The sequence below is a fragment of the Bradysia coprophila genome, chromosome IV (genome assembly GCF_014529535.1).
Source record: "Bradysia coprophila strain Holo2 chromosome IV, BU_Bcop_v1, whole genome shotgun sequence".
In the NCBI taxonomy this organism is placed as follows: domain Eukaryota; kingdom Metazoa; phylum Arthropoda; class Insecta; order Diptera; family Sciaridae; genus Bradysia; species Bradysia coprophila.
Window position 1 is genome coordinate 6,929,631 of NC_050738.1, and position 12,605 is coordinate 6,942,235.

Consider the following 12,605-nt stretch of genomic DNA (forward strand, 5'->3'; position numbering starts at 1 on the left):
TGTGAATAAGTTAGTTCAATGTTATGGCCAATTCTTATTTTATTCCAACAAACTCTGTGTTATACTGCCCATAATGTCAATGACTAACAGGAAGCTTCTCTTTATACTCATTTCTTTGTTGAAAAATCTAAACCAATTTTATGTTATCATTTCCACGCTCCGCCATAACTTTGAGCGAACGAATACATCCACACAAATGTGTTTAAAATACGACTGCAGTTGAAGCCGAACAACACTATAAATGAAATTCGATTTGAGTAAAATAACATGCGATTGCGATAAGATCGCGTATACAATACGTTTAATTTCCTGAATTAAATTAAAACAAATTTATATGAAATATGCTCAAAAACATGCTCTAAACTTTTAACATGCCCGGAGAGTTTGATAGAAAACAGAAAACGAAATGTCTGGTAATTCAGGTGATCATGGATGTTTTATTGAAAGTCGGAAGAAATTAGGTTACTAACGTAGTGTATAGTAAAACAGACGTGTAAGTGTTATTCAGTTAATTTACACACACACAAAATATTTGTCGTTCAAGGTCATATAACGAAAGCACATTTTCGGTTTAAACAAGTCCCCGACGAGAGATAAATAAAACTCGAAAGTATTTAATTTTATTGTTTATAGAATTACGACAGTCTAAGTCAGGTGATCGGTTATTCATATGAAAAACTAAGTTTAGCACGTACGGCTGCGGTTATTAACATAATTTGTGCAATATGAGAAAATTTGCGAGTCGAGAACCAATCAGATAAAACGTAATCAAACCAGCAAATTTATTTCAATTGAACGATCATTACGAGTAACTGATCATCGTTAAATGATCGCAATTACAATGTGGCTCTTCTTCTAACTGTTGATTCAATAAATTTTCACATTCTCAATATTATTACGTTTCTGTATTTTCCGTTTCCTCATAATACGTAAAATCAACACATCATATCGCCATCATATAGAACCAAGTTAAACATTTCGGATAAGTGGTCTAAAATGAAAGAACAATAAATCGTGCTTTTTGTTTAGTGGAAACACTGACAAAAATTGTTGGTAATTTGTCTTCTGAAAAACATTATTCTCTTTTTTTTATTCCATAAATTAGTTGAGTAAATAAATGATTCTCGCGGAGGATAGAGCTACAATTTAAACGGCAAACAACAGCGAACACAGTGGATGTGAATTGTTCATTATTACAATTTTTTTTGTGGGTATGTTATACAGTTTGTGGGTTATAGTTGATTGCTAATATGAGTGTTTTACGAATATTTTTTTTTCAAGTCAGCTGCGATAAAGAGATGATTGTTATTGGTTTGTTTAATTCTTCTTATAAGCATGATCAAAACAGTCAAATTAAATGGTTGTATAGAAACCGTTTCAGTGATTTAGTAGATTTATCAAAAGAAACTCACTAGATGGAATCATTACCTTGTGTCTAGATTCAGACCAGGTCTATAGTTCATTGAGTTAACAAGCAGAAAAGTCATCTGACGAAAACGTAAGACATAGAACAAATTCTAGAAAAGAGTCTATCTTATCTATGTCGAAAAGATTTGCATCCGTCGACGATCGAATTCTTGTCATCTGTTATCGACAAGGATAACAAAAATAATGACAAGCTCTGGATAATATAGGCCTCTGTATTAATGTTAAAAAAAAAATTGAAGTGCAAGATTAATCAATCGATTAAATATACTTTTATCGATGGAAGTAATAGACCCGATAATAATACTTGATCATATGCTTGCAGTGTACATTCACTTCTGCATTAAAGGCCAATGTACATAACCTCAAAATATGGGACTATATTCATTTTGCAATATCAATGTCTATGATGTCTATTAATATTTTATTATTAGTGTGCTGTGTATAAAATCACTTCGTTCGTTTGATTTCGTGCATTTTTTCCAGTAAGTATATTTTCATGAAAAAATATGGAAATAATTTTCTTCTTTTTTGAAAATTGTGGCAGGAAAAACTGTTTTTATGGCAAAAAGTAAAATATCTCATGAAGTAGACAAAATTTATCAAAAATTCTTCCTTCCCCTTCCAATATCTCCATTTCATAGAACAATTGTTTTTCGAATGAAGAATGGCGGCAATGGACGTCTTTTCTCAAATATTGACCCGTTAAACTACTATATTTTAAAGTAACATCATAAATCTCTACTCAATACAGTAACAGGATGTTTACAGATTTACACGGTTCTGAGAACTGAGATTTTCCAACAATATTTCCAACAATTTGTCAGAGCAGATTTGGGACTCAAGATTAATATTTAGTGATTAATTTCGCTGGATTTTAGAATTCGTGAAAATTCACTAAGTCATATGTCAAATGTATTTGATATTATGCATTTAACTGTCATTTCATTTTCACACAGCTACCCTCTAAAATATAAAATTTCATATAAACTTTTCAAAGTTTGAGGATAGGTTAGCTTTGTGAAAACCACAACATATCAAATTACACATATCAAATGCACATGAGAATGATCTATTCAATCGCTCATATTCCACAAGACGACTTTATGTTCGTTATGTTAATGCTAAAAACGTTTTAAACGTTGATACAGTGAACGACATCTCAAATGTCTCACTGTCAAATTTTTCTGAGAATTTTATTGTGTCATTGCAAATTCACAATAACATTCTCTGAAAAAAATGACAGTGAGACATTTGAGATGTCGTTCACTGTAACTAACTACAGAAAGTTCTGAAGTTCGATTGTGTGAAGTAACCTCAAAATTTATGATTTTTTCACTTTTTGAGAAAACTTTTTTACATGCTTCTGCACCAATGCTGCATTATTATTCGCGTGGTTTTTGACCTCGGTTACGCCTCGGATCAACAAACTTCAAGCAATGTCTATTCATGAAATGAAGGTATCGGCAAGATTTCATTTAAAAATAATAATTTTGGGGATAAGATGAGAATATACTGTTAAAGTTTTTCTATAAATCTTCTGGACTGGAAAAGCGATTTTTCATTTTCCAAAAAAAATAGTAGGACATTTTCTCATGCTGAGATCGAAGGTTTGGTCACTATAACCTGGTTTGTCAGTAATTTACCATGATTAACAAGTGATTAACCATTGATTTATCATTGATTAACCAAATCAAACATCGTAACTTAGTGAATAACTCAATGAATTATAATCATTTAGCTCGGGAGATCCCGGTAAATCACCGTCCTAATTTTTGGTAAATCAAAGTGAGATAAAGAAAACGTAAAGCGAATGGATTGACACATTTCTCTGGACTATAGTCAAGGGAAAATGACTTCACTGAATTCTATTATTTTACTTAATGCAACTGTACCCCGCATAATAATTTTACATAATAATTGGTGCTTAGTCTTTCTTCTAAAAATTAAATTAGCGTAAAATATTGAACAGTCGTCGTTATAATACATTCCCGACGTCAATATTGCGCCTTACTATTCTAATAGAAGATAAAAGTAAATTTAAATCTCAAACAAACTTTCATAATCAAATAATGGTAAATAGCTTAATAATACGTTAAAGCGAAACAGAAAATAATAATTCGAAATATAAAGAAATATTGTTGTGCACAAAAGAAAATTATGAAATACGACGTCATAAAGTATAAACTGATATTTTCGACAGAGAGAAGAAGCATACAAAAAACACCATGGACCCAAAGTTATCCTATTGTTCTGTTATGACATGTTTATTATGTTCTCGTCCTAATTTTTTCGCCTGATTAAATACTGCCATAAATAAAATCAGAAAAATTTCTCAAAAATATTTCATTGTTTATTGTTACGAATGTATCCATTATGATGAGAAAAATGAAGTTGGCTCTTGCATGGCTTCGTACAGAATAATTCTATTTGCAATTATAACCATAGTTATAAACAAAAATCGATGGAACGGTTAGTTAAAGGAAGCGGTGAACTCTAATTGGCATGGTAACACTAACCCTTCCAAATGCATCACTACACTACTCTCACTAGTTTCCATCCCAACAACTCACCCACCATACAGCATTGTTCCTATTCCGTTCAAAATTTTCCTTCCATTTTCAAAGTCAGGTTACCTTATAATAATACATGAAAAATGGAATGAATGAGTGAATATAACTTGAAACACTTTTCATAAATAGTGTAAAACCAACCAACAAACATTGTATGTGTACTTAAAACACAATTTTAACATGGATAATAATGGCCTTTCCTTTCTGGCATTCATTAAAATTAACAAAGACTGCATAATATTAATTATCGTTCTCTTGTTTGAAGTGAGTTGAATGGGTTCCTTTCAAATAAAGAAACATTTATTTGAATTTGTTTTTTATTTTTGTATAATGTTATGTGCTTGCCAGTTTTATGTACTGTACTATTCTTGAACGTACAATGGATAAATGATGCCAGACACGTGACATAAATGTCAATTTTTTTTCTTCATTAATACATAAGACCAACACTCTTTTGTGGTTGTTTATTTTTCATGTGACTAATTTCATAAGAGTGGTCAGAAAACTATAAATGGTCTTAGCGTAATTACTTTGTTTATTGCAAATTAATAAGGCGGTAGACATCAATCGATGCTATCAAATCAATTTGTACTCACTTGACTGAAGTGTAGATTGTTATTTCTGTAAGACGTAGTGAAATCGCTATGGTCTTAGTGAACATTGTTGTAACGAGAAAGAATTTTGAAGCATTGATTTTCGAGACTTCTATCTGATAGAGGGGATAATAATTAATGTGCCCAACTCGGATATATCATCTCTTACCGACAGCGACACAAACAAGCGATGGTTTACAGTTAACACGCTATCATATTTGTATGTTTAAACAAATGAAGTAAAATATTTCGGATCAATTTTTAAGAATAAATTGCAACAAAGAAAGTAATAGATCCTGGTTAATTCTTGCATCACTTGCCTTTGCCTGTGAAAGACTACTACAAATTCGAAATATTTTCTTATCTCGAAAATACCAATAAGAATCCGTACGTTAAACGTCAATGTACAAATTTCAGAACGCCAAGGAAGTTTATCATGCACAGTGAATGTACAGTACGTCCAGTACGTTAGCCATTGTTTGACTATAAATGCTTCCACCATCATTCCTTTACATAAATGTAAATGTACACTGTGTCGAGTAAAGTGAACATATTGAAATTCGATCTGCATAAAGAGTTTGTGTTGATAAGATTTTTGGGGTAGATTTTTCTATTTATAAATTTAGTAGCATAATGGACTTGAATTTCGGCTAGGTTGCATTAAAGTGCTCTCCTACGGATTTCCAAAATTTATATTTTTTGGTAATAAATTTGTAAAATGCCATCGACATGGAGATATTTTGACGTTGTTTCTTAACCGGTGAGATAGAATGTTAGCATGTTAGGGAGATTGTCTCGGTTTTTGTGGATTTTTTTCTGCTTTAATATTATTGAATACCGATAATGTCAACCGAATTCGTATCAAAGTTTGCATTAGCTGTTTCGCACATACAACATTATGCGTGTCAGGACGCATGCTTAGGATCGTATAGGTCGTAGGAAGAACAAAATGATTGGTAGAATTGTGAACAAGAACGTTTATTGTTGCCCTGGAGACAAACCAATAGAAAAGGCCTCCGAACAACAACTCATTTTTATAAAGCTTGATGCTGGAATAGATAATGGAATTTGTTCATGAAATCTCCTTTGGCAAGTTCATGGTCAGCGGTTTCTGGTGGGTTTATTTTTGTACATGTTGCCAAATGTTGTCACATGTTGACAAAGTCAGGATACGTAACCTGTTACATACCGCTATATTCATCTGTTAACGATAACGAAGACAAAAACAGTGACAAGCTCTCTGTACTATGGTCCCTTATATAGTAAAATGAATGTTAAAAAATTGAAGTACAAGATTTGAAATCAACCAATTAAATATACTTTGATCGATGGAAGTAATAGACCAGCTACCGATATGACCAGAATTATGGTCATATGCTTGCCGTATGTAACAAGTTAATCCACATCAACAGAACTTACTCGATTTCACATACAAATATTGATGAGGTTATGTGTATCTATGGATGAAATTTGACAGTTCTTATGGCTTTGGAACAAATCTATATTTGACATTGCAATAGGTTTGTTCCAAGTAACTGTAAACATGAACTTTGACAACCCCAACAACGACAATTTCATCCACAGCAACGTCGCTTACGTGATTTTTCATACAAATCGAGCAACGTCCCCTACGCGATTTACACAGATATTATTGTTGAGGTTATGGTTCTGTGGATGAAATTTGACAATTCATATGGCCTTGGAACAAACCTATAGGGCAACATAGACAAACTTAATTTAAAAACCCCGTGCTTCCATCTACACATACTGAAGGAATTAATTTTAATCTATCATTGGGTAGCTTTGGAAATTTCTTGATGGGGATAAAACCAACTCCTAACGATTAACACACACACAGGACATTTAAAACTCTGTCAAGTGAAGTTAGAAAGTTGTATATCCAAAATCGTGACTGCAGCAACTGTCAATGAAAACGGGTTCTGAATGTCTCGTGTGTGTCAAGCATTAGAAATAATGACGTTATCAAATTGCGGCGTGTTTTCTAATGTTTCCAACACCCTGTAGCTATTGAAATTTATTTTATTTTTGATTTTTTTTCTGTAAACAAATAACCAGTGCTACCTTTTCCATTATATGCTTTCAGATTAAAATCATTGAATGAAAAGAGGGACCCACAACAATTTATAGAATAAGCTAAAGTACCTTGCACAATATTTTCTACCTTTTTCCTGTAACCATTCATACAAACTGCGGGTTTATTTATATTGGCTTTAGTATTTTCGATTTTATGTTATTTTTTTGATATAAAAAAGGTAATCGAAATTTGTTGCTGCACTCAATTTTTCATGGGCAAATGCTAAGTTTTGTCTCTCACTCTTTTTTTTATTGAATCGGAAGACTTAACATTTCCTGTTTGTATAAGCCCCTGTTTTTATTTCAATTGAAAAAGAAAGTAAATTCCGTAAGATTATATCCTTTCTGGCTTAACGGAAAATATAATTCAACAAAATTATAAATATCCAGATGTCTGAAATACAAAAAATTGTAAAAATTACCTCGTTTTGCAATTTTTCGATTCAATTTATTCGATGATTTGATGGAACAAAAAAAAATTGTTTTTTAAGCAAAAAATGTGTATTGAGAAAAGTGACGTATCCATCTCGTAGTTGACGTCTTTTATCAAAAATCGTACACTGAACGTAACACGAACATATAAATAGAAACCGACTTGTATTTTTTGGTTCTATTTTTAATGCCGAAATTAACCACCTTTACGTCTTGATTATTCAAAATTGAAGAAAAAGAAAATGAGTAAAAAAACAATCCAACTGAACAAATATTTATCAGACAATTGTGTGAAAAACAATTGTACAATTGAACTATTTATAAATTACTTAATTCTATTGAAGAAAAAAAGAGTACAGTGTACGGGTAAATTAACATTTTTGTTTCAGATAAGAGAGAAACTGGTGATATAAAAATTCATAAATTTAAAAATTATATTTACAATTCATTTGAAACTTAATTAGCCTATATCCATAAAGAAACCTGTCGTCATTTTTTCACCAAACAAATTATTTTTTCTGAAGAGAAACAGAGTCTAAGACTTTGTAAGTCTCTGTGTCGTCAATGCCCGGATGGCGGTTGTTCTCTGTAACTGGCAGAGCTCTTCATCAGCCAAACAAAAGATATCTTAGCTAGGCGCGAGCTAGAAGATTGTGTGCCTTTGAATTTCTTGGCAAACGCGTTGACTTGAATGTGAACAGAGTTGAAAAGAAAAAGCAGTCTTCTGTGTTCCTTTATTAGTTTTTCACACATGCTGGTTGACTTCAATTTTTTTTTAAGTGCGCACCATGCATGATATGCACAGAGGAAACGTGTGATGTTAAAAGAAGATGAGGAAATATGTGCACAGCCGAAGTGCCTCTCGTATGCTGAGTAAATAGTGTAGTATGAAGAATTACTAACCCACTAATTGGCATTGAAAAAAGGCGACGAGTTTTTGAATTATCTCATGCGAAAAACGATTTTTTTTTCTAGAACAGCTCTCACTGTTGTCGGGATCACGGTAGATAGATTTTGCATAAGAAATTTTTGCTATGGTTATTTTGTGAGTTTTTAGATTGGGTTAATGAAAGCGAGTTCAGAAAATGCGCTTTCAAAGGAATGGTGTAAAATGCGTGACGAAATAAGAGGCTACTTTCAAAGAGAAGGTGGAATTTTATGTAAATATTCGTTTTGTGTGAATTTCATTCAGACAAGCCACTTCAAAAAAAAAAAAACCTCGAGAATATTGCGGGTACTAACAGATGCAATATGTCTGCCAAAAGCTTCTTTTAATTAAAAGGAAACCGAATTTGTGCTAAACCGACATCGTTAACCATTTATTTGCAATTTTCGGATTCGAATGCTTTTTAGAACATTCCATCTATCAATTAAAAGTGAAATGCATACAGATACAAAATCATTAAGTGTAAATACTTTCTGGATTGACGGTTATGATGAATGCACACGTAAATATTTTTCGCTCTGTTGAATTTTAAATACCGTAATTTCTCCAGCCATGCAGACATCATAGTCTGGATTTGATGTAAAAAATGTGAATTCTGAGGATTTGGTAGAAGTTTCTCATTTAGCAACGGGAACGGGGTTGCATGCATATTGAACATATCAGAAGAAAATGAAGAGTAATTATGGAACGTAGAAACACTTGGCATGTTTACGTTTGCAATAGGAAAAGGTAATTCCTGAATAGGTTACAACTTCCAAAGTGAAGAAGTGAATTGAATTGACTCATGGTAGTATATGTTTTTCTCGCAACAGAATTAAGTCTTCACTTCACTTATTGAGTGACAATCACCCAAAGTTCAATTTTATTGTAAAAAGATGTTTTTCTTGTAAAGTTTGACTGTGGTCGAAAGAGACTCCAAGATTGACTTTCCGCTAGCTACTGAAAAGATGGTTTCAAATATTACAGTCGGAGAAATATATAATTCTGGATTCTAAAAGACATAATCGTTTTCAACGTTTTTCTGTATTCTCTCATTTCGCATGTTATTTCAAATGGCTATTGAGAGAATTAGAGAAACGATGATATCTCTAAAAAAATCCGAAATCTATATTTCTCCGACTGTATTAGAGAAAGTTTCAGAGTTTGTCCAATTAACCCTTTTAAAACGGAGAATTCAGGAAAACGTAGGAAATATAAAAATTAATCTATTTCTTCTTTTGTTTAAATTATCGCTAAATACAAAAATCTATTTCTTGATTTACTAAACTAACTAGAATGCACTGTTTACTTGTGGTTGTCGATAACAGATGACCGTTTCAATGCACGAATAATTGCTTCGCATAGCCTCTAGAAGCCAAAACCTTACAGTAACTAAACCAAGACTGGTATTTCGTACGAGAACTACGGTCGCAAAAACGCAGAATTCGCTTCTATTTAAAGAAATTCACGAGCTCAAATTCTTTGAACAGTAGCTATACGTGACTTTAAAAGATTTCTCACTGACTTCTACTGTCAAAGTGCATAGTTTGGTAGCATATTATCATTTCGTCATTTTGTCATTTCGTCGTTTTTTTAAAACCTGTCGCAGACGGCAAGCATATAACAGTTTTACTATTCAAACTATTACTTCATAAAATGCATTTTTATTTTAAGATAAGCGAAAAAAAAGACTGCTCAAATTGCACAGCCAGTAAAAAATCGATCTTTTCAAAAAACAGAAATTACAATAAATAAAAATCGTCCACTCTATTCCTTCCCAACGTTCCAAGAATACATGCTGCATTTCCTCTTTGAATAGCAATTGAAATTCTTTGTAATAAATAATCTGTTGAACGCTTTTCCCCTGATGCTTTTTTCATCAAAGATCCTAATTTCGTGACAAATTTCTTTGTTTCTGGGCCCATGCAACCTAAAGATTCAAAAGCAAGCGGGGTGAATAAATAATTTTCTTTAAGTTTTCTATAATGATTATGCTTTAATCTCTCCGCTTTCTCTGCAACTGAGCGTGCTTTTTTAGAAGTTTCACCAATGTATGAAGGAGCCAATGTATCACGCACTGTCACATCCCATAAAAGAGATTTACCATGACTCCACGGAATTAGAGTCATACCATCAGGTCTTTTACCGTCATCTCTAGAAATTCCTGGTGGCTGTAACAAAGTTGGAAAATCTGCAGCAGAAAAAGCATGAGAAAACTCTCTGTTTACAGAATCATGTCGCGGCGTTATCCCTGTCTTAAGCTTGCATGATAATCCATGCAAACCGTCCTTTTTAACTAACTCACCACAGACACACCTATACTCCTCGCATAATTGGGATCCTAAACGCAGACCAACAGCAATTCTCGCAGCATTGTTATCTAACAACAAACCTAGCTGACTCGACGGGACAACTTGCAGCCACTTTGAAGATTCTTTAGTACTTTACTTCATTTGATCGAAAATTTCCAGAGATTGATTTCAGAAATCTTTTACTTCATTCGTTTTGGGAATGTTTTTTACTATATAATAACTCATTAGCCAGACCTTGTCATTTATTATTGCTGACGTTGTCGATAACAGATGACAGCTAGGATGACTTACGTTCGTATGAGGGTTAACGTTTTTGTAGATTTGTTTTAAGTTTTTTGTTTCAGTTTTTGAGTTAATTTTCATTTTTGAAAAAAAAAAATTAATTTAAATTTTCTTGTTGCATCTAGCTATTGTATGTTAAACAAGACAACTTACCTTATGCTATGCATTCATTAAATGAATAAATAAATTGAATTGAATTGATAAAATGTGTCCCCAGCATCAGTTTGCATAAGAGAAGATACACATTTCGTACGATTTTACACCGATACATGTATACTTGTACGCGTTGACGCTTTTGATAGTTCAATTTGCCAACACATACCAATAAACATTTCGTATTTTATGTAAAGACCACGCATTTACCCCCATTATTTGGCTCTATTTGCTCCGAAATCACGAAATGATCTTTCTAATTACCTGACGAAAATTTCTTAAGAAAAGTACATGTTTTTGGTTTTTGATTAACTCCCACTAGCCACAGAAGCATCGAAGATATTTTCGAAAGTGGTTTTGGTTTCTTGGGTCGAATACCGTTCTAGCAGTACCATCTCTAGCAACCAAACTAGGAAAATTAAGGTGGTAAAACTGTGTAGTGTGAAAATTTTACACTTTTAAAAATAAATTAAATGAAGTATGAGCAGCGATGTCCTATTTTGTGTTGAAAATATTAAGTCTACTGTTACTCTTTCGGTGTTCGATGGTTGTAACGTCTTTTCTTGTGAGTTGCTCAGTGATTTTGGTGTGCAAAAATGAAATTAAGTTTAAAATTTGTCTTTTTCGCTTGATGTCGATATTGCTTTGAAAAAGAGCGCGGTACGGCAACTCTATTACAAAAAAAAGTCACATTTGTCAAAATAAGGTGGTATTTTGACTGCGTCAAAACGAAGTTTGGCTGCTAGAGAGGGTATTGGTTCTAGGCATATATAAAAATTTCACTGGAAATGGGTCATTGAAGTTTCAATTTTTTCGATAGACAACAATATTCATGATTGGAAGCTGGGGGCAACTATTCAGGAGGTCAGTCAAAAGAAAATTCTTAGATTAATAGAAAATCCTCAAGAAAATCCGCAGCATCATTGAAAATCCTTTAAAAGGCTCAATAAAATCAAAAAAAAGTACAAAATCCTTTGAAATACTATATTACAGTAAAGGAAAGTGAAATTCGACAGGTTTTCTGGTTTGGGAGTTGTTGTAGTTTGTTATTCCACACGAAATTTGTTTAACAAATGAAAATTTAGATTTTATGTTTTAGTATTTCGTTCTCGTTGCGTGCGTGCGGAAGCCTAAAAAAATATAAAAAATAGAAATCTAGATTTTCATTTGACCAACAAAATTCTTGTGGAATCAATGACAATCCACAATAACTCCCAAATCGGAAAGCATGTCGAGTCTTACTTTTCTCTCCCTGTAAATCATTAAAAATTCTTCTGAAAATCCTTGGAAAACAATAGAAAATCCTTAAAATCATTTGTCAAGAAGATTTACAAATATCTGCCCCTCGAGTGGAGGTGTTGATGTCATATAAAATAAACCACAGATATGACTTGCTTAATATCCTCGGCCAGTTAAAAAAACAAAATGCAGCACGTAGCGAGTCTAATGCGTTGCTATAACTCTAGACCGAAAAAATTATTTTGTTTCCGATAGTTTTGAAGCAATAAAATTTAATATCAGACCTATTTTCAGAGTCAAAATGGTAAAAAGTAAAGTTGATGGGATAGATTTGAATTTTTATGAATTCTCTGTCGATGATACGAATATATTGTTACTTTAATTTATTGGGAGTTATAAAGTAAGGAGGCAATAAAATCATAAATACTCGCTTATCCCTTTTCAAGGTTGATTGTATCCGCCTGCATTTTTAAGCAGATACTTTTTTATACAGAAAATAACTGTCCAGCCATATTCTAAGAAGCACACACTCAAACTGAGTTTGCATAATGTAACATTTAGTGGAGAGAAGAAAAAA

At 32.6% G+C, this 12,605-nt stretch overlaps 1 long non-coding RNA gene across 1 annotated transcript; it reads right to left on the minus strand.

Annotated features, from left to right (window-relative positions):
* Positions 1–9,950: 9,950 nt before the first annotated feature.
* On the minus strand, positions 9,951–10,470 carry LOC119066817. The gene is made up of 2 exons (XR_005085805.1): positions 10,348–10,470; positions 9,951–10,233 (listed from the first exon to the last, which is right to left on the minus strand). It is a non-coding gene; the product is annotated as an uncharacterized LOC119066817 (long non-coding RNA).
* Between the last annotated feature and the right edge of the window lie 2,135 nt (positions 10,471–12,605).